The sequence below is a fragment of the Phocoena sinus genome, chromosome 12 (assembly GCF_008692025.1).
Source record: "Phocoena sinus isolate mPhoSin1 chromosome 12, mPhoSin1.pri, whole genome shotgun sequence".
Lineage (NCBI taxonomy): Eukaryota > Metazoa > Chordata > Mammalia > Artiodactyla > Phocoenidae > Phocoena > Phocoena sinus.
In genome coordinates, this window is record NC_045774.1 from 1,167,286 (window position 1) to 1,191,361 (window position 24,076).

At 40.1% G+C, this 24,076-nt stretch overlaps 1 long non-coding RNA gene across 1 annotated transcript; it reads right to left on the reverse strand.

Annotated features, from left to right (window-relative positions):
* Positions 1-1,400: 1,400 nt before the first annotated feature.
* Positions 1,401-4,489, reverse strand: LOC116763681. Its single transcript, XR_004352598.1, has 4 exons — positions 3,577-4,489; positions 2,530-2,651; positions 1,632-1,809; positions 1,401-1,539 (listed from the first exon to the last, which is right to left on the reverse strand). It is a non-coding gene; the product is annotated as an uncharacterized LOC116763681 (long non-coding RNA).
* Positions 4,490-24,076: the final 19,587 nt, after the last annotated feature.

Genomic DNA, 24,076 nt, shown 5'->3' on the forward strand with positions numbered 1-24,076 from the left:
CAGGGGCACTGTCAGGGTGCTATAACGTGCTGGCTTGATGGCTGAGACATCCTTAGTTTACTGATACGGCAGGTGACATTTTAGTTCTCAGGTCTATCCCCAAACGGTTTCTACTTACTGTCTTCTGTGTACGTCTCCCCTGTACTGCTGACTCTTGATAGGTTCTTTCACTCAAAAGTCCTGAAAAAGAAGGATGGGTGAACCTCCCCACCGTGCAGATTGAGCACCACTGTGTGTAGAGTTCTGTCATCAGGACATTGCATGGGCCACTGGTCAAACCCGAACCCAGGCAAAGCAGCTGTGGTCAGGGGAGGGGTCAAGGGAGAGGCATGTGGATAGGTTGATCAGGATCGCCTAGAGAAGTGTTTTAGTCCCAGTGGCTGTTCTGAGGCAGGAATCTTGCCTGCACTTGGCAGAAATCCTGATAATACATCTAGGATGGAAACGGGTTAGATGTGGGGTAGATCAGACACACTACTGGGAAACACCACGGTCTCGCTAAGTCTCACGTACTCCATCTACCAGCACAGTAAAATCTATTGGTCTGGGTGAAGCGCCTTTTGAGGTTCTAAATGCATTCAATTAACTTGTGTTTCTTTTCCTTCCTGCCCTTCTGGAGCCCATCAACGAGTGAACTAGAAGGAGAGAATGTCAAGGGCTCAGCCTCTTGCCATTCACATCTTATCTAGAGACAGAAACTACTAGAAGTCTTATAAAATATCCTCCAGATTTCTCATTTTCTGCATTTTCACAGGAGATTTGGATAACAGCCGATATTTAGAATGCATATATGGCCAAATACCTGTTAATGTTCATCCCAGATTTGACATAAGAGGATGTACAAGCGAGCATAATATCTGAGGTCAAATATCAGTGCTTTCAACATAGCCAGATGTTCATATAAAACATGTCTTCAGTGTATTATTTAGACTTGATTTATAATAATATATCCTCTAATTTATATATGACTAATCATATTAATTTGTTAAGAACTATTTTGATGTGTCATGTTGTATTTCTTTCACTTTCACACTTGTTCTAACAAAAGACCTGAATTCTAAAGTCAGTGGCCAACGGTTATGATTTATGCTTACAGAAGAAACTTCAAGAAGTAGATTCGAAGAAAATATCATATGAACATTTTCTCAGGTCTTTTCTCTCAACGTGAATGTTGGATATCAGTTTGCTTTCTTCCTCTGGGAGTAGGATCCAAGCATCTTTCAAAATAAAATGCCACCCTGGGACATGCCGCTCCCAACCTTCTCACAGCGTCACAGCTGCATCGCGTGCGAAGCAGCATCGTGAAGAAGGCCAGTGCTTCACAAACTTTAATGTGTGATGAGTTTTGAAGCTCAGAGTCTCACGACGTAGTCTGGAGTGGGTGCGCAGATTCCGTATCTAACAAGCTCCCAGGAGCCACTGGTCCCCCTGTCGTACTTCGAGTACAAGATTCTAGAGGGCAAGTTGTGTTCTGGTCTGCAGTTGGTCCTGATTCTGCAGAAGGACACCCGCTGGCGCCGTCGGCCTGAGTTCTGCCATCTTCAGGGAACACGATTTTAGGGCTTTATCTCACAGAGGAAAACACACCCATACGTAGCAAAGCTTGTTTGGATTATAGACACCATACTCACCGTTGGCCAGACAACTGGAACCCTCCAGATCGTCCAGTCATTAGGGCTTTGTGCCCCTAGAAAACTCCAAACCATTCCCATAAAGACTGGTTCTCACAGTGATTCTCTACAAGCCATGGTGACAATGATCGGTTCCTGAGAGGTGGGGAAGGAAGCCATCACACACACAGGGAAGCATCTAGCCAGTAAGAACGAATAAAAATCAGTTATTGGAAAAACAGAGAGCTGAGAGCAAGCTTTCTGCTCATCGTGTGAGCTGTGGTGTGCCTCGCCTTCCTGCTCTCCTGGTGGCATCTCTCCACTTCAGCCGTCAAAACCAGCGATGTTTCTGGCTTGTGTTCTGGGAACAACGCTGTGAAGGCAGACTCATGCCTTTTCTACCCGATGTGAGACTAGTTGGCTTTAAAGAACTATTACAGCTCTGCAGAGTCTCATACCTATCTGACTAGACCCCGCTGTTCACGTATGGAAATACATACAGCACATTCTCAGAACCCCTGTTAACCACTTGTCTACCAGATAATCCCATTAAAAGTGGGATTTTCTGGAGGCACACAGCTGGTAATATTAGGACCACGATCTAGATCCTTTTTGAAATGGGTGAAAGTATACATACACTCATAAATTCGGGGGTAACTAGCTTTCACCATAAAATGCTTTTACTCTACCTCTATTTTAAAGGTTTCATCCCTTTAAAAAACTCAACAGGTACCAGTAATTTAGGGCAGAATCTGTTCATTTTTGACCACAGATTATCTTCGTCTTCTTATTTTACATAAAAGTGTAAGAGTCTAATGGCAAAGCAGAACACACACACACACACACACACACACACACGAGCTGGGCTTTTACCACATAAATAAAAGTCATTATAATTATAAAAATGTGGTCAATGTACTTAATCCATCTGTTGAAGAACTTGTAAGTATTATTTTGCTCTCACTGAGCGGGCAGTCAGCTCCTTTTCCTCAGAAATCACCAAAATGTAGCTCAAGGCTGGCGTTCCGCTAACACTAATCACTGAAAAAAAGAATTGCATAGTGAAGAATTCTGTTTCCTCCAATCATTCATAGATGCCTGAAATTACATAAATGTGCGGCCTCATCTCATCAGGCCTCTGCCAAGAAAGAGCAGGCTTACAGGCCAACTACACCTGGGCTAAGACGGTGGAGAAGGAAAGCTCCTCGGTTACTTTCCGCCACGCAGTGTTGATCTACTCCTTATTCTCTTACAGATCAGGTCCTACATTCGCTCAACTTTCTCTTATATGTACTGACTTTGCATTCTTCAAATAACTTGTCAGCTCCCACGGATGTCTGATAAGTTCTAGCAGAGAGGGGTGTTCGTATCTCAGCTCGGTGAACCTGGGCCCAATCGCATCTTATTAAGTCTCCCAGCCCTTCAAACATTTTGTACTCAGACCCTGGCCGAGCATATTCTCCCCTGATGAGTGAGCCCCTGTGTGTTCTACAGAAAATGCAATCCATGTGCTTCCCACGCATTTACACTGGGCTCATCAAATTGTTTTCTTAGGGCTCTTTGACATCTAAGAAGTCATTTTGGCCTTTCTTCTTAGCCCTCTGGTCCCCACCAACAGCAATAGCAAAAGGCTCTGAGTCTGATTTTCATCTCAGAAACCACATATGGTCTTAAGGAACTTCAAATCCAAAAGGGGAAAAGAAACCTCTCCTCTTAATATTGGAAATTCTTATATCCAGTTTTAAGAAAGTGTGTGGAAACCATGTGAAAAAAATGCTGTATATTCAAGTATTTTGTTTGATCAAGTGCTCCTTTACATTGGATGGTTTATTCAGAGTAAATATCAAATGGTATTAAGTAATTTTTTAAAGTGAAAACACACAAAATATCAAAAGTTTTCAGAAACAAAATGAACATGAGGGATATCTTGGTGGATATTAAGAGAGATGAAATTATAAAAACATACCCAAAAGAAAGTGGTCAACTCTGAGTCACGTAAACAGAGCGACTTCCGTTGCATCCTCTCCAGTTCAATCCTGGCCAGGCTTTGTGTCCACCCATGGGTGTTAGGTTGAAGCGCCATCCAACCTACAACGAAAGCATTGACATTTATCGTGAGCCAAGGCACGCTTGACAAATTCAGCCAAGTTCAACCTCATTTCTGCGCTGGGCATTTGGGTAGTTTAATTGTCAGGTTCAAGATGTTTTAGCTGTTTCCAGCATCCTTCCAGAAACGGAACACTGAGCTGGGTGATGGACACAGAGACAGCAGGATCCCTGAGCGAGCCGACCCCACCATTCCCCAGGCCCCTGTGTGAGCCTCATGGGAGGACATGGGCCCTGAATTCCCTTCTCCTCCCAGGAACACTCCAGGCACCGCGCATCAACAGAGGGATACTTCCAAATAAGCTTTCCAGTGTGGTCTCAGCTCCACGAGGACCAGGCGTGGCCTCCCCAGGCCAGAGGACTCATTCCGACTGTTGGCCTCCTGGGCTTTTAACTTTTAAATGTCCTAGGAGAATGCATAACAGGTTCACAAAACCACATTTCACTTTCTTCCTGAATAACCATCTTGTCGCATGAAGGGATTTAAATTTAACTCATTGAAGAACTGTGGAGGCAAGAAGACAGATTATTTTCTTCTTTCATTGCTAATTATTCCCCCAAAATGTGTCTCTATAGCTGCTACATTTCTTCTGAGTTTTGATGGTCAAGAGAAATGACCTTTGTCTTGGAAAATGTTTTCTCATTAGTGAATCACACTAAGTCATGCTCCATCCTGTGAAACACTTCAAAACGCAGCCTGGAATAAATATTCTGACATCCCGGCGTTCCAGAGACGGGGAGCCTTTCAAAAGGGATGCTAGCTGTATTCAGTTTAAACTCTGCATTTAAAAGGAGTCAGGTTTTGCACTTGTTGTGAAGAGCTTTTATAATTTGTCCCAAATGTGCCGTGTGTGTAAACTGTGTTTCTAGTGCAGTCAGAGTCGTTGAGATCTGGACCGTGTCCTCCGAGACTGAAGGGCAGGAGTGGTTGCCGGCCATTCCCCTGCCAGAAAGCACCTCCACCAGAAGCGTGTCCCCGCAGGCGGGACTGGCCCAGAGGGACCTTCCCCAGAGGCCCTCCCTCCCAAGCAGTCCCCAGCCTGTCCCGCCACCATCCGGACGCCCTGGCATCCCGGGCCACCTGCACCAGGCCGCTGGCCGTTGGATCACAGTGTCCCTGCACTTGCCACAAAGCCTCCTGCGTTTCCTCTGCAATGAGTCAGCGGCAAACCTGGTCTTGAGAATAACCTGTGGCCCTTGCTCTGGTGGCCTACGTGCTCCGGGATACTTCTTCTAGGAGCATTTACAGCTCAACAGAAGAATTCTATCATTTATTTTGTTCTGATTATGAAATAGATACATATTTATCGTACAAATTAGTCCATTAAGTTTGAGGAGAAAATTTCCTTTCATCTCAGCCCCCTGTGATCCCGGCTTAGTGCCATGTGTGTATTACATATGCATTTATATAAAATGTACGTTTACATTTTACATGCATACAGCTCTGCCTTCTTTCTGCAGCTCAAAGGATACTATAGCTGAAGGAGCTCCCAGCCAGGGTCCTGGGTTGTCAGCTTGTCACTCCCCATCACCCTGTCTGCCGTTGGCCTTGACACGGAGGCTGGAATCAAGAAGGAGAACATGGCGGGAAGTGAGGCCTGGGACTGTCCTTCCCACACCAAGTACCCAGGATGAAGGGATCAGAGGGAAGGAAAAGTCCCCCTACCCACAGAGACTGAGGGACAGAGAAGCAGCAGCCTGCCCTCCTTCAAGCTAGAGAGAATCCTCATTAGCCTTGGGGCACTGTGCTAGGCGGAAGGCCAGGATTCATTCATATGTTTTCTATTCTCTTGGGACTATATATATATACCAAGGAGGGAAATTGTTGAGTCATATGGTAAATCTATGATTAATTTCTGAGCAACTGTCCAACTGTCTTAAATAGAGACTGCATCATTTTACATTCCCATCAGCAACGTATGAGCTCCAATTTCTCCACATCCTTGCCAACCCTCGTTATTTTTCTTCTTCTTTAATTATAGCCATCCTAGTGATGTAATATCTTACAGTGGTTTTGATTTGCATTTAATGACTAATGATGTTGAGTTTCTTTTCATGAGCTTATTGGCCATTTGTGTATGTTTTTTGAAGCAATATCTATTCAAGTCCTTTGAACTATTTTCATTGGATCTCTTTATTTTTATTGTTGACTTGAAAGAGTTTTTCTCATATATTCTGGATACTAGACCCTCATCAGATAGGTGAATAGCAAATATTTTCTCCCACTGTGTGGGTTATCTTTTCATTTTCTTGATATTGTCCTTTGAAGCACAACGTTTTTAATTTTGATGGGGTCCAATTTATTTTTTTCTTTGTTGCTTGTGCTTTTGATATCATATCTAAGAAACTGTTGCCTAATCCAAGATTTTAAAAATATATCTCCAAGTTTTCTTCCAAGAGTTTTATAATTTTACCTCTTACATTTATGTCTTTGATCAATTTTAAGTTAACTTTATATATGGTGTGAAAAGTGGCCCAACTTCATTCACGTGCACATGGATATTCAATTACCTCAGCACAATTTGTTGAAAAGACTATTTTCCGCCAATGAACAGTCTTGACATTGTTGTTGAAAATCAATTTGCCTTAGATATATGGGTTTATTTCTGGACACTTGACTCTATTCTATTGATCTATATGTCTAAGTTCATGCAGGTACCACACTGTCTTGATTATTGTAGCTTTATAATAAGTTTTGGAATTGGGAAGTGTGAGTACTCTGAGTTAGTTCTTTTTAAATATTGTTTTGGCTATTCTGGGTCTCTTTAATTTCCACATTAAATTTATAATTGGCTTGTACACTAATGTAAAAAAAAAAGGCAGCTGGAATTTTGATATGTATTGCATTGAATCTGTAGATCAGTTTGGGGATTGTTATCTTCTTAAAAAGATTAAGCCTTCCAATCCATGAACATGGGATGTCTTTTCATTTAAGTTTTAAACTTTTCTTTCAAAAATGTTTTGTAGAATTCAATATACAAGTCTTGCACTTCTTTGGTTAAATATTTTCCTAAGTATTTTATTCTTTTTAATGCTATTTTAAATATAACTGTTCTCTTAATTTCACAATTCTGGTTTATCATTTCTAGTGTATACAAATACAACCAACATATATTTTTCTCTTGTAACCTGTCACTTTGCTGAACTTATTTATTAGCTCTCATAGTTTGTGTGTGTGTGTGTGTGTGTGTGTGTGTGTGTGTAGGGTTTTCCATATACAAACTGATGTCATCTGCAAGTAGAGACAGGTTTACGTCTTCCTTTCCAATCTGGATGCTTTTTTACTCTGCCTAATTGTCCTGGCTACAACCTCGAGTATAATGTTTAATAGAGGTGACAAGTGTAGACAGCTTTGTCTTGTTTCTAATCTTAGGAAGAAAACATCCAGTTTTTCACCATTAACTATGATGTAAGCTGTGGGTGTTTCATAGATGCTCTTTATCAGGTTGAGGAAGTTTATTTTATTCCTAGTTATGTGAGTTCTTTTATCATGAAAATGTGTAGCATTTTGTTAAATATGTTTTCTGCATGCGTTGAGGTAATTATGTAGTTTTATTTCTTTATTCTATTAATATAATGTGTAATACTTATACATTTTTAGATGTCAAGCTTGCATTCCTGGGATGAGTCCCAGTTGGTCATGGTGTTTATTGGTGGATTTGGTTTGCTAGTATTTTACTGAGGATTTCATATTCATAATTGTTATTGGTCTGTAGATTTCTTTTCTTGTTATATCTTTGCCTCATTTGGGATCTAGGTAATACTGGGCTCATCGAATGAGACGTCTTCTATTTTTTTGGAAGAATTTATAAAAGATTTCTGTTTATTCTTCTAAAACATTTTGTAGACCTCACCATTAGAGCCATTTGGCTCTAATGAGATCTAATCTCTAATTTGGATTTTCTTTGTGGGAAATTTTCTGATTATAAAATTAATCTCTTACTTTTTAAAAATCTATTCAGATTTTCTATTTCTTCTTGAGTGACTTATGGTAGTTTGTGTCTGCTCTAATCTTTATTATTTCCTTCTTGAAGCTTGCTTTGGGTTTTTCTAGTATCTTAAGGTAGGTGTTAGGTTATTTATTTGGGATCTTTCTGCTTTGTAACAAAATTTGTTTACCTTCTTGCATGTGTTAATGTTTTTAATCAAATTAATCAAGTTTAACTTATCAAATTAATGTTTTTCATCAAATCTGGGAGATTTTCAACCATCATTTCTTCAAATATTGTTACTGGTGAGAAATCTGTTTTCATCCTTGTCTCACTCCCCTGTACATATTCTTTCTCTGCTACTAAGATTTTCTCTTTTTAACTGGTTTTGAGAAATTTGATTATGATGTGCCTTAGTGTAGTTTTCTTCATATTTTTTGTGCTTGGGATTTGTTGAACGTCTTTGATCTGTGGGTGTATAATTTCCATTAAATTTGGAAAATTTTCAGATGTTATTTACTTAAATACTTTTTCTGCCCCCAAGCCATCTTCTTTTTTGATGACTCCAATTACATTTCTTTTAGTGTGCTTGCAGATGTCTCACAGTTCCCTTATGTTCTTTCCATTTTTATTTATTATTCTTTTTTCTCTGTGTGTGTGTTTATTTTTTGGAGGGGGAAAGCAGTTTCTAACTCTTCAAGCTTACTAAATCTTTACATTTCAATGTCTAATCTGCCATTAATCTGATTTAGTGTATTTTTCACTTCAGACATTGTATTTACCAATTCTTAAAATTTGACTTTTGTCTTTTTTATATCTTTTATGCTTCTTATTAGATTCTTGAATATTTGAATTTTATTACAGTAATTGTTTCAATGTCCTTCTCTGATAATTCTACCATCTGTGCCCATTACTGGTTAGTTTTAATTGATTAATAATTTCATTCATCATAAATCTTGTCTTTCTGTTTCTTTGCAGGCTTGGTAATCTTTGACTCGATATCAAACATTGTGTTTTTTACCTTATCGGGAGTTAGATTCTTTTTAATTCTTGTAAATATTCTTGAGCTTTGTTCTGGGTTGCAGTTAATTTACTTGCAAGCAGTTTGAGCCTTTCTACTCTCACTTTTATGATTCATTAAGTGAGTCTGAGGCAGTGTTTATTCTAAGAATAATTATTACCCACGATTGAAACAAGACTTCCCTGACTACTTTAACAAATGTCTTATGAATTATGAGTTTTTCCAGTGTGGCTGGTGGGAATAGGCACAATTTCTAGCCATGTGTGTCTTTCAACCAACTGTTTCCTCTAATCCCTTTGGATGGTTCATTCTTAACTTTGTGCATATGTACTAACTAGTCCTCTGAGGAATGCTCAAGCGGGGCCTCTGCAGATCTCTGGATTCTCTCTGCATATGTTGACTGTGTGTCTCCAGCACTGAGTCTTGTGCACTCTGGTTGCCTTGGTCTCACCAAACTGTCAACCATTTCTCCTCAATTCAGGGGTCTTTCAGGTTTTGCCTGGTTTTTTGTTCCTGTGACACAGCTTAGAAACTCTCCCATGGCAGAGTTGCCTTGTTTTCAAAACATTGCCCATTGTTATGAAAATCATTTTTTATGTAGTTTGTCTGTCTGAATTTTTAATGGTTGTTTCAGGCAAAAGGGTAAATCCTGACCTTGTTACTCAATTTTGGCTGAAATCAGTCTAGTGATACCAATCTTAAAAAAAAATATTTCAGGAAATAGAGTAGGAGAGAATATTTCTCAACTTGTTTTATGAGGTTATCATTATCCTGATATCAAAACTAGGTGAAGATAATACAGAGAGAGAGAGAGAGAGAGAGGAAACTACAGACTAATTGTATTCAGGAACATAAATGTGAAAAAATTTAACAAAATATCAGACAGTTAAATCCCATAGTATCTAAAATAGATAATACATCATGACCAAGTAGAGTTCATCCCAGTGAAATGTATACAAATATACACACTTGTGTAATCATCGCCAAGATCAATGTATACATTTCTATTAAACCAGAACGTTTCCTTGTGCCCATTTCCAGTCAAGTCCACCTCCAGTGTAAACAAGTTTTATGATTTCTGTACCACAGATGAGTTTGCTCTTGAGCTGCTCAAGTCTTGAGCTTCATATTAGCTCAGTAGTTACTCTTTTATGTCTGGATTCTTTTAATTAAATATATGATTATCTCAATAGATTCAGAGAATGCATTTGACAAAATTCAATCTATTCATGACAAAAATCCCTCAATGAAATAAAAATCGTCAATGAGAAATCTACAATCTAACATTCTTTATTATGATTATTGTTAAAGAATAACTTTTATACAGTAACATTTACTCTGTGTATCATTCTGTGTTTTGGCAAATGATTATTGTCATCCTGCCACTATCAGAATCAAAACATCTAACAACTCCAGCACCAATGATTTATTATTAAATTATAAGTTCAGTAATATAAATGTGTTGCTTATAAAAATCTCAACACAAACAAACTTGAAATACAGGAAAACAATGCCAATATTATATATAAAATCAACAGGAAACCTACAACTCTCATTACATATATTTTGTAATGGATACATTACACCATTGCACGTAATGATGAGATACTGAGTGTCTTCCTCTTAGGATCTGGGAGACAAGGATATCCTTTCTCGTCATTTTTATTCAACATTATTCTGAAAACTCTTCCTATTGAAATAAGGCAGTGAAAAAAGTTAAAAGCACAAAAATTAAAAAAGAAGAAGAAAAATTTTTTATTTGGAGAAGATAACACTTTATGTAGAAAATGCTAAGAATAAAATACTTAATAAAATAATAAAATACCAAGAAATCAGCAAAATAGTTACTAGAATGAAACGACTTCTAAGGGGCAAAATACAATTATATTTTTAATATATTAACAGTGAAACTTTTGAAATATAAAATGAAATTAATCCCATTTACAATATCATAAAACATAAATAATTAGGTGTACTTATAATAAAATACATGTAAATCATTTACATTGAGAATTTTTAAACATTGTTGAAAGAAATTAGAAGAGAACTAAATAAATGGACAGACATACCACATTCATGGATTTTCAGACTCAATAATTTTAAGATCCCAACTGTCTACAAATTGATCCATAGATTTAACACAATCCCCGGAAAATTCTAATAGACTTTTTCAGAAATTGATAAGTTGATTCTCAATCTTATTTAGCAATTCAAAGGACATAAAATAGCCAAAGCAAACTTCAAAAAGAACAAAGTGGGGAGAATCACACTATGTGATTTCATGACTTACTACAAAGGTGCTATATTTGAGACAATGACCATTAAAGTAGCTCGAAGGAGAAGGGGATCCATTCAACAAATTGTGTTTCACCATCTGGATGAACATGGAAAAAATTAACCATCATGCCATCTTTAGATCCCTACAAACATGAATTCAAGATGAGTCATAAAAGCTGAAACTAAAGTTTCCAGAAAAAAAGAGAGAAATATATTTTTATCCCTCAAACTAGTGAAGGTTCCTTAGAGCAAACTCAAAAAGCACCACACATAAAAGTAAAAGTTGGTAGATTGGACTTCATCAAAACAAAAAACTCCTGTGCATTGAATGGCATAATTAAGAAAATGAAAAAGCAAATCAAAGACTGGGAGAAAATATTTGCAAGGCAGGTATCTGACAGATGTTTCATATTTAGAACATATATTGAGCTTCCAAAATAAATAATAAAAAGACCAAGAACCTTAATAAAAATGGGCAAAGGACTTGGACACTTCTCAAAGGAAGATGCAGAATTTGCCAATAAACACTTGAAAAGGGGTTCAACATCACTCATCAACAGAGAAAATCCAATTAAAATTACCATGAGATACCATTCTACTAACCTCAGTATGGCTAAAATTTAAGTCTGGCAATACCAAATGCTGACAAGGTTGTGGGACAACTGGAATTCTTATGCACTGCTGATGGATGTCTACAATGGTTGTACCACTTTGGAAAACTGGCAGAAATTTCACTCTTATCTTTTTTACCCAAATGAAATAAAAACATCCATCCATAAATAAAACTTACACAAAATGGGATTCATAATAGCCCCAAACTAGAAACAACCCTAACATCCACGAAATAGAGAAGCAAGTTGTGGTATATTACACAATGGAACATGACTCAGCAATAAAAGAATAAACCAGTTCCCATAACTTCTTGTTTGAACGTCTAAAACATTATATTGAGTGGAGAAAGGCAGACACAGAAGAGTTCATACTGGGTGCTTCCATTTGTATGAAGTTCAAGAGCAAGGAAACCTAATCTACAATGACAGCAGTCTGGATTGTGGATGACCATGGAGGATGGAGATGGACTTAAATTTAGGAATAAGGAATTTTCTGGGGTGATTGACAGGTTCTGTATGTTGATTGGAGTAATGATTACACTGGTGAATTTTTTTTATCAAGTCCTCACCTACCTGTATGCAAGTTTTATCTCAAAAGATAAGCTGAAGAATACAACTAAAATTGATAGAACATTACTATTTAAATTGAAGCAACACTCCTTTAGTGATCTGAAGTAGAAAATGTAATGGAAAAACACCACACAAAGAAATATGACCGAGTAGAAAAGGAAGGAAAACGTACAAGATTTTTCAGAACAACTTGGGAAACTTATTTTGTAGGAAAAAATCATACTGCAGTGATTCATGACTTCATTTTTAGAAATTTAGATGTTACTGCCACGTTGAACATTACAGGAAGAATAACATCTTAATGGAGACAAAATGTCCAGTGTATGCAGCTGACCCCACGGAATGGCCACAAACCATTGGGGTGGTTTGACCTTGGATGGTGCAGTTGACATGAAGTGCCCGTCAGGGTTTATGAACAAACCCACAGGTATGAGGTTCTCCACTTCCTCAGCTCTGTAATCTGATTGTCCTGTTCAATTGTATCAGCCTCTTTCCACACTCCAAAAAGGAGTTTATGGTGTCTGTCTGCTGATATTCAAACCCCACTGGTTCCTGAGTCTTTTCTACACAAAACAAGGGGCACGTCAGCCACGGTCCCACCACTAAATGGGAAACTTAATCTGATACATTTACTGCTAAGTTGTGCCCTCATTGCAAGGCATTTTCTTAACACTGATTCCCACCAGCATCATGTCGGCTCAGTCCCGTTGGAGTCTGGAACCTAACGTTAAGCCTTCGCCCAAATGATGCGGATTTTACTTGCTGCCCACCTGTCTAGACAGGTAGACAACTGAGTTCTGCTCCTTCTGTTCCCCAGTGATGGACCTCCATCCTACGGTGAATGGGTTTCAGCCTCAGCCTCAGGCCCCTGACCTGAACTATTACCTGAACCCTCCCACTCAGATCATCTTTGATGCCATGTCCTGATGTGTCTGAGCCTTGACTCTTGCCCTGTGGATGGTATTCATAGCTACTCTTTTCCTCCCTTCTAACTCTTTCCATGCTTGGGCCACAACGAGTTGAAATTTCCATTTCTGGTTTCTTCCCAGGTGTGGTTTTCCCCCTTCCGCATAAAACTGGGAAACTAAAGTCCATGACCTTATTAGGCCTGAGGCTGCCTGAACCATAAATGTGCCACCCACATCCCAGTAGGTGACTCAAAGGAGCCGTAGGAGAGGGGGAAGCAGAGTCTGGTTTTTCCATCCACTGTCAAAAGTATCCTCAGGTTCACATCTATACCATCAACCCCAAAAGATCCTGAATACGGGAAAAAATGGATGCGACCAACCTTCCTCCATCTCACTGTCTGCCTTTTGTGATTCTTTTCAAGTCTGACTTGAATTTTCTTGAAGACAAGAGAAGAGGGACAACCAGACTACTTTGCAAGTCTTCATGACAGAAGATGTTGGAGAATTCCTTAAACCTTTAAGATGCTGGGGTGGTTAATTGAGATTTTGTTTATCTACTTTTAAACACAATCCCATCTGTAGACATCATGCTGTGATCAATGGCACAATATTTATTTCCCTCATAAAGGGAGATTTATTAAGACATCTATTCCTGGGTAATTTGAAAAGCTAGGGACTTCCCTGGTGGTCCAGTGGTAAAGAATCTGCCTATAATGCAAGGGACACGGGTTCGACCCCTGGTCAGGGAACTAAGATCCCACATGCCACAGGGCAACTAAGCTCGCACACCACAACTACTGAGCTCTTGCACCTCAACTAAAGCCCGTGTGCCTCAAACTACAGAGCCCACACACTCTAGAACCCGCGCTCCACAACTGCAAAGCCCACACGCCCTGGAGCCTCATGCCACAGCGAAGATCCTGCATGCTGCAACTAAGACCCGACACAGCCAAAAATAGATTAAATGAATAAATAAAAAACAAATCTTAAAAAAATTTCCAGGGCTTCCCTGGTGGCGCAGTGGTTGAGAGTCCGCCTGCTGATGCAGGGGACACGGGTTCGTGCCCCAGTCCGGGAAGATCCCACATGCTGCGGAGCAGCTAGGCCCGTGAGCCATGGCCACTGAGCCTGCGCGTCCGGAGCCTGGGCTCCGCAACGGGAGAGGCCACGACAGTGAGAGGCCCGCGTACCGCACAAAAAAAAGACACTGCACATCACGGCTGCATGAATGGACTCAAGGAACGAGAGCAATGACCATGATGTAAATACCCAGCCTGTGTAACTATCTTGATATTTTCAGTTACACAAGAGCAAGCAGCTCAGAAGGAGAAGCAGGCCTCCAGGACACAGCAGACTAGACATCACCACCACTTTCACTGCAATTCTCTCTCGTGCTTGGCTTTCCCTCTGCAGCTCTGCTAAGCCTCATGTCTTGGAGCCCAGCCCAACCCCAGAGATGTCTACACCATAGCGCTCAGCCCTGGATCAGCGCACCCACCCAGGTGTCCAGACTTCTTACTGGGATCAGCCCAGCAAGCAACTGATGCACAGACACGACGGATCCAGAAAGAAGACAGAGATGGTAACCTGACGTCCTTTACATCAACCTGACAGTGAAGAGAGAACTAGATTACCAAGGAAAGAAAGGAACACAGTCACAATCTTGGCCTCATACAGGAGTGACGGATAAGAACCCAGTCCTCTGCCGTGCTGGCCAACATGGTGGTCAATGCACCACACGTATATTTCACTTAAGTAAAATTAAATACAATTTAAAATTCAGCTTCTCAGGTACACTGGGCACATTGCAGATGCTCAGTATGTCAGCTGTGGAGCATCTCTACCGTCCCAAAAGGGCTGCCGTACAATCCTGCCTCAGGGCTTCACAGAAACCAGAGGCAACCATTTCTGGCACATGTGGCTAACGTCCTAATCAAGAAGGATAAACTCAGGATTTCTGGAGGGTTTCCTAGTTCCTGCAACAGGAGACGTTTTGAGAACGCTTCCTCCCTTTTCTGGTTGACCCTACGTACAATAAATAAGCCCTTGGTGAATGCTCCACGCGGGGATGGCCACAGAACATCACGTGTAGCCAGTGCAGTATACCCATGAGCTACAACCTCAGGTTTGTTTTTTAAAAAGGAACTTTATTTTCTTTTAAATCTGAGTGTGATTTTCAACTGAGTCACAGAATCTCTTGTGGCAGAAAATCTAACCTACTCACTTCCAAGTAAAAACTACCAAGTCATGGAACCCTGAGTCATTTCCAGTTTAAACTTAGCTGATTCAGAGACTGGCTCCTGTTTTTCCGCCCAGGGTGTGGTCTGTATGTTCCAAAGGGGCTTGTATATCTTCTATGTGCCTTCAGTGGGGAGAAATGTCTGGTTTGCTACCATCCTGGAGCCACTGAGAGGAATTCTCACTCTGGTTTTGGTTATCTGTCTCCATTTCTGCCAAAGCTGTGAACTGTCCTGGGGCCACCATCGTCACAGACACAAGGAGGGATTCTCTGTTGTCTCCCTCTGAGGGCCTGAGGAGGTTTGGGACTCTGGGCCACTGCAGTAGGACCATCTCAGCTCTTCTGCCTAGACCCTTGTGTGGCCACTCCTTTGCTGTGGCCACCACACCAAGGGGGCAGAGGCGTCTCTTCTAAGTCTTGCTTCCCGCTGCCCTGTGCTAGACGGTTTCCATCCCGCCTCTCTAAGGCAGGGCTCCTCTATCTAGAGTGCCATGGGGCTGGAGGTTAGACAGGGCAGGCAGGGCCACCGCTCAGGGACTCACCTGTCCCGAGCCCTCTTCCTGCCCCCAGGCCCCTCCTTCCTGCTCTGGGAAGACATCTGTCCACTGTGTGATAGCAGGATAGCCTGGCTTTGCAACCTGTACAACCTACGCTCTGTGCTGAGCTTTATTCCTGGATTCACTGATGGAGTCTCAGAATGTAAAGCTCTTGCAAATTCAAGCTTGGGATTTCAGAGTCATTGCCCTACCACGGTTTTCAGAAGCTTATGTTGGAGCTCAAAGGGAAGAATTTGAATTCACAACAGCCAAGATGTGGAAACAACCTAAATGCCCATCAACAGATGAATGGGTAAAGAAGATGTGTTACATATGTGTGATGGAACATTATTCAGCCATAAAAAAGAATGAAATAATGCCATTTGCAGCAACAGGGACGGACCTGGAGATTATCATACTAAGTGAAGTAATTCAGACAGAGAAAGACAAATATCATATGATATCGCTTATATGTGGAATCTAAAATATGACATAAATGAACCTATCTATGAAACAGAAAGAGACACACAGACATAGAGATCAGACTGGCGGTTGCTGAGGGGGAAGGTGGGTGGGGGAGGGATGGATTAGGAGTTTGGGTCAGCAGATGCAAGCTATTACATATATAGATGGATAAACAACAAGGTCCTACTGTACAGCACAGGGAACTCTATTCTGTAACCTGTGATAAACCATAATGGAAAAGAATATAGGAAAGAATGTATATATATATATATATATATATATATATATATATATATATATAATGTATGTATAAAACTGAATCTCCTTGCTGTACAGCGGAAATTAACAACATTGTAAATCAGCTACACTTCAAAAAACAAAGTAAGAATTCGACTCTTCATTTTATAGTCGAGTTATACTGTGCCCTCAGTGGATGCTTCCTGAGACCCTCAGTGAAGCCCAGGGACCCATTGAGAGAAAAGGCAATGGATGGAGAAGAGAATTCTAGGGAGTGAATCGCAGCTGGAATGCGAGCTTTACCAGCCTTCGCGCTGCTCCCTCTTGGGCACAGATGCCAGCTGTTGTTATTGATCTCTTTGGAAGCAGATTTGTATGATAATTCTTTGCCCTGTGGCCTATGGAATGACCTGCACAGTTTGTAATTCTCCTGGATTGAGGGGTCTCTGATGGCTCCTCTGTCCTGGCCTGGAAACTCTCCTAACAGCTGGGTGATCTACTCTGCTTTTCTTTGGGCAGTTCTGCAATTTAGGCTAGAAAAGAAATTTCAGATGAGATTCAAAATATGAGGTAATTATGGGTTGAAGAGATTTAACCAAGTGAATTATTATTAACACCTTAATATGGGTTTCAAATTCACACATAGCAGCATTATTTTGTACTCTACACAATCTCCTCGATTTCACCAGTCGTTTTCTCTACTGAAAGTCTAGTTCAGCAGCTTTAAAAATGCTGACAGATCAATTTGAGTACAAGAACTGAAAATATATAGATTCGTATATATCCATGTCTACAAAAATAGAAATATTCTGATTTCTTTCACGATGAACTGCTACCAAAGTCATAATCAATGCCTATCAAATGTCAACCTTGTTTTTGCTATATATCTTTCCAACTTGACTTTATTCGATATAAACAAGGATTATTGCTCAGATGACTTCTCAGAAATTTCAGACTTGGTAGAAATGACAACATGACTAAAATATTAGAAATGTATTTGCACAGAGTGAGAAAACTCCTTTTGAGCAAAGACTGTCACTTGTTCCTTGTGTGAGCAGCATAGAGAAGTGAATTATTGTACACATTTTGGTTCTGGGCTGTGGGAAAAGAGGGAAAAAAAGTAAAGTGAGCCTTCTTTAATAACTAACTGGCATAAATTTCACAGTTTCCAAAAGCAATATAACTGATGCATAAATATTTTCAAAATAGGGCTTTCTGTGTTTGTTTCCAGCAGTGTAATGCAAAACATTGGGCAAGGACCATACCATCCTCTCCTACACAGCCGAGTGAAATTAAGACACCGTTAAGGCAGACTTACTAGTCACTCTTGCTTTCCTCAAAATAAACATGGAATTCTTAGTTTTATCTCCTCATTTCAGTGGTAAAATCACTAAGTCCTTGTTCAGATGCTCTCCTTTATAAGAATTAAAAAGGAAAAATATGATAAAAAACATTTAAAGATTCTTGAGTATACCCATTTACTATTTTTATTATTAAAATACCATTAAAAGCAGCAAAAGTGGATATAAAATGATCAAATGCTCTTACCATCTCCAAAGCTATGAACACATGCTTTTTCAAGTTGATGTAATTAGGACATATATTAACTGTATTTTGATGACAGAGATAGTTTTCTTTCTCTTCTCAGCCTGTATTTAGTGGACCATAAATTACCTGTTCTTTCTTCTTTGGATGAGAGTAAACCATTGTTATAACTTGCTTCATTTCTTTTGGATTTACATATGTTAGAGGTCAAACCATGACCTTCTAAAACATGACCTAAGGTGCTAAGGGGGCCTGTGGAGATTTTAAATGGACTCCAGTATAAATGAAGATACAATTAAATTCCATTTTACCCACGTGTCAACAAATAAAGGCTCTCATCTATGTTCTCTTTAAATTTCTATGCACATTTCACCTTTATAGTACTTTCCTCTTTTGTGCTAAGTTTTATGAATTTGGAAACTGGCATTTCAAAAAGACATAAAGAATATGTGCTAGTAAAATGCCTTCAGTCAACAAGGAGAACCTCATTTCATATAGTCGGTAGTTCTATTCTACACACCTAGCAGATTCGTTCTGATTTCAGGTACATGATGGACCATATGGCTAAATCACTGGGTATTTCACCATCACTATTTGTGATACATGAAGAAACAATGTCCTCTAGCACATGTAGGGCCGTTCGTACAATAGCAGAAGATTGCATTTGGGACCACACAAATCCTAAGTATTATAGACACATTTTTCAGGCTGAACAAGTTAACAATGAACTAATGTTAAGCCTTGATTTCATCCCAGGATGTTAATAGGTTTCAATTGAGAAATGCCGTGATTATCACATAAGTTAGAGAATGAGGCAGTTGGTGCCATGATCATTTTTAAATAAGCTTCCAAGTCCCCCTGGCTTTCAGAAGTATACAGGCAACTTTTTCAGCCATCCCGATTATATTTCATCACTCACCTTACAATGTTTTCGTTTGTTGGTCATCGCCACAGATGATGAACCAGAGGGGATAAAAAAAGAAGCAACTGAGTCGTTTATTTGCCTCAAAATCAAACCAAATATTTGCTTGAGGTTCCAAATATTTAGATAATTTGCCCACTAATTTTTATTTTACTTCATGTTTTGCACATCCTTTTCCAGAGCCAAAATGCCCTTTCTTCCACTTTATTTGTTGATTTAAATGTCTTATGCAAAAGTAAACAGTAACAGATGATTTTTTTTTAATGAGAACACTTTGGTTCATATGTGTTTAGTGAAAAACTTTATTTTTCTCACTTTTCAAATATTTTCCTGTATGTTTAATTTTCAGCATCCCAGGTAGGTTGCATCTAGGCACGGTTTTCTTTGAGTTTATTCTGTTTGTAGTTCACTGAATTTTTGAATATATAAATTTTTGTCTTGAACCATATTTGGGAAGGTTTTAGTCATTATTCCTTCAAATAATTTTTCTCCAAGCATCACTCTTTCTGTCCCCACTCTGGCACGCCAGTGTTGTGAGTGCGAGACTTTTGATATTATTCCACAGCTTCCTAAAGCTGTGTTAATTTTTTCAATTGTTTTCTTCCTTTGTGTCATTCAGATTTCTATTGATCGATATTTAAGTTCTCTGACTTTTCAATCTACCATCTACATTCTACTAGCAAGCCCATCCAGGGATTTTTCAATTTTATTATATTGCATTTCTTAGTTCTAAAATTTCCATTTGGTTTTTTTTCATAGTTTCTCATTCTCTCCTGAGAACTTCACTTTTATTCATTTCAAGAGTGTTTACCTTGATCTCAAAGGGCATAGTTATGGTAGCTGACCTGAATTGACCTGAATCGAAGACAAAGACCTGAAGACTTTGTCTGACAATTCCAACATATGGGTCATATTGAGATGGGCATCTGTTGATTGTCTTTTCCTTTGAGTATTGGTCTTAATTTTCTGGTTTATTGTATGCCAAATGTTCTTGGATTGTATCCTGGACATTTTAAAATATTATGTTATGAAATTCTGGCTCCCATTAAAATCTTCTGGAAAATACTAAATTTTGTTGTTGTCGTCATCACTTTTAACAAGCAATCAACTCAGTTATGTTGAAAGTGTCTTACGTTTATGGGCAGTATCCCAGTTTCACTATCATGCCACCTTGCTACCCGGGACATGGGCTGTGGTTTACGTCATGGTTTGATGCCCAAAGTCTGGTGCTTTGTTAAAATGCTTTGGGTCTTCTCTGCACATGTTCAGTCTAGAGATGAGCCTAGGATTTGTGTCACTTCACACACAGAATTGGAGGGCTCCCTTCCCTGAGATCCTTCCCAGTTCCCAGGGCCCCACTGTGTTTTCCCTCGGGGTTGGAGGTGCCTGTGAAGGACCACTTGGTGTGCCAGAGGCAAAAGAAGGAAAAATAAATAATGAGTATTTTTCATACTCTTAAACTACTAGGTCCTTTTTATCAAGTTTGTTTCCTTTGGCCAGAAAGACAAGTTTTCTCTTAAGTTTTTAGGTTCTCACGGAGCCCTGGGACTTCAATTACCAAAAGAACAGGGTCAGGAGAGAGAAGAGATAACCAAAAAAAGAAAAAAAAAAAAGAAAAGGGATTTTCTCCCACACTCTTAGTCTTGCAGGAGATCCTCTTCCTGGTCCTCAGATGGATAGATGGAGTTTGTCTAAAAATGCACTGTTTATGTCAGCTGGGCAGTTCCTAGCCTGGGCAGCCTTCAGGTCAAAGCCAGGAGCTAAAAGAGGAAACTCAGCCAGCAGAAGACTTCTTAAACTATGACTTCGCTCCTTAATGCAGCAGCTCTGGCTAAGTTCAGAGTCCTTGGTTTTAGCTGGTGTTTTTATGGTAATTGGTAGGAGAGGTTACTCCCTGGACAGCCGCAGGGGCAAAGTTTTCTCACATTTCAAACCTCTCATATAAAGACTGTGTAGTGATTATGAACTACAGTTAGGCTATGGGGTGCCAGGGGAGAGAGAGACACAGAGAGAGAGGAGGAGAAGGGAGGAAAGAAGAAGAAGGAGAAGAAAGAGAGGGAGAGGGAGAAGAAGAAGTGGAGGAGGAAAGGGAGAAGCAAGGGAAGGAGAAAAAGAAAGGAAGGAAGAGAGAGGGAAGGAGAGAGGAAGGAAGGAAGGAAGGAAGGAAGGAAGGGAGGGAGGGAGGAAGGAAGGAAGGAAGGAAGGAAGGGAGGGAGGAAGGAAGGAAGGGAGGGAGGAAGGAAGGGAGAGAAGAAGGAAGGAAGGAAGGAAGGAAAGAAGGAAGGGAGGAAGGAAGGAAGGAAGGAAGGAAGGGAGGGAGGGAGGGAGGGAGGAAAGAAGGGAGGAAAGAAGGGAGGGAGGAAGGGAGGGAGGAAGGAAGGAAGGGAGGGAGGAAGGAAGGAAGGGAGGAAGGAAGGAAGGAAGGAAGGAAAGAAGGGAGGGAGGAAGGAAGGAAGGGAGGGAGGGAGGAAGGGAGGAAGGGAGGGAGGGAGGAAGGGAACACAGCATGTGCAGCTCTGGGATAGAAGGACATGTACCCTGTCTATTCCTCTGGGCACAGGAAAGCAGGCACAGAGTCCTGTCACCCTGAAGGCAGAAGTAAAACCAAGCAAAACTGGAGTTTCTTCTTCTCGTATAAAAATAATGGGGAAAAAAACCATCAGTGTGTATGAGACACCTTCTCTGACGCTCAGTCTGTGCTGTCCTGAACCTGGAGCCTGGCCGCGGATTTGCCAGTTCCCGCCAGAGGCCTGGGGCACCACGTGTCCCCTCAGAAGGTCTGTTTGCTCCTTGGTAGGACGATGATGATAAAACAACCCTCCTACTGACAGCCTGGTTGTGAGAATCGATCGAGATGCTCTTTGCCCTGCAACATGGGGTACAGAGAAGTGAGATCAGGAGTCGTGGGAATGCGCCCCGTACAGTGGAGGGCGTGTAAGTAGACGGAGCGCCTCATCGCAAAGTCACGGACGGCTTCGTGAAGAAGCCTTTGCCTGCGCAGGCTGGGGGACAAAGTTTCCTCCTGCTCCAATTATTCAGGTGCCTCACAGCAACATTTCCAAGGACTGAGCCTTCAGCAGAGTCCTCAGCTGGTGCCAAGAAGGGCTATTTCCTGTCTTCCTTCCATTTACAGTTAAAAGGGAGCTAATTGGAGAATGCCTACAAAACTGCAAGATGAGAGAGTGTAGCTTGCATTCCCAAAACATGGATTCTTCACGCTGCTCACAGAGCGACAGCAGTGCTTTGCTGAAGGGATTTTCATTGCGAGTCTAAGCACCAGGAGAGACAGAGAAATGCCAAGCTCAGTCACCAAATGAAGATCAGGGCAGGCAGTTCTTAAACTCCTTTCTGGGAAGATAGTATTACCCAACACAAAACTAATAGTAACAACAGCTGCCTGCCCCGCGGGAGTGTGCTGACTCCGGGCCCTTCACCTCCTTTGTGTTTGCTGCTTCTTCTGTGTGTCCACTGGGCCCAATGGGTAGCTCTCCTGGCACCTTGGAGCTGGGAGGTGATGAGCCACAGACAGTCAAGTAGTAAAACGCGTTTTACTTCACTTGTCACCGTGGGACGCCACACAGATGTGCCTTTGCCGCTTTTGATATTATTACACCATGACTTGTTTTCACAGAAGATCTGCCTTTTTGAAAAACTAGAGTTAATGATATTTACAAGACCCCCCCCCATGTTCTTTGCATAGTGAAACAAAACATCTGCCCTATGTCAATTTGGTTACTGGAAAAAATACTGCTTTGTTTTATTTCATTTTATTTGCTGGTGAATTTTAAATGTTACTGTTCCCAGAAGATTAAAAGTGTTTGCATAATTAAATAGAAAACTTAGAGACACTATACCGCCCAAGTGAAACAGTATGCTTAATTCTGATGTCAGGAAGCATATACCATCCTTCCTTTTCGATGGACTGTTGACATTTATGATTAAATAATTTGTTTATTATTATACCAATTATCATTCTGTGAGTCTGCTTAAGACTGATACATGTCTTAATTAAATAAATATCCATTCCATTTAATTAAAATTAAAACTCAAAGCAGCTATTCTACCTCATTTAAAGAGTATCTACGAAGCTTGAATTCAATTCCCAGATGTGGATAACAGTACCTATGTTTTTATGAAGCAGTCACTCAAAAATCTGAGGCAAGAAGCAGATCATTTGATTTAGGGTTGAATAAAAAGCCAGAGAAAAGTATAAGAGGCTTCAAAACTATGGGGAGATGAGAAAATTGCACTTCTCTTCAGATCATATAAAAATGAAAATCTTCTAACAAATTTTATAAACATTTGTCGTAACGAAACAATACCAACAAGAATTTTTCTTTTTTCAAAATGTAAAACGATTGCATTTTATAATAGGAGAGAAAGATTAAACAGATCACTACTTAAAATTATAAATTCTATTTTGATTCCTAACACAGGAGGAACACCTCTTGTTCTGTCTCACAGCTGGTTTGGGGAAGAGCAGATATTATGTAATCATGTAGTGAACAGCTCCACGATATTTGTTATGAGGGCCGTGCTCTATGGCACATGGGCCACCCTGATAGACAAGAGCGAAGGAGGAGGGAAATGACATTTTCTGAAGACCTACCAAGTGCTGATCACGCAGACATACATTTCTTCAATTGATTTTCAAACCAAATTTGTGAGGCAAAATAAAACCCAGAGACATTCATGTCACATAGTAACGTACTTTAGTTCATACTGGGTACTAAACGGTGGAGCCAGGGTTTACAATCAATATCCCAAGTTCAAATTCACTGACTTGAACAAATAGGTGTTATTTTAATTGGTCTGTGACAAAATGAAGGCAAGAAATGCTAAATCTATTCAATGTAAAAGATTACCATTAATGTTTAGAATCTATTCCTTTTGATTTTGCCTTTAAAAAAATGAGACAAAGATGATGATAGTTGATTGTAGTAAAAATTTCTTTATAAAGTTTACTTGGCAAATACATAAAAACGTGGAATCGGCAACCGTATGTTGCCAATTTCAAATTTATTAGAAAATTCTGAGTCCATGAAATCTCTGTATTCTAACAGTATAACCTATTTCAAACTAAGGTCTATCTCAGTGGAC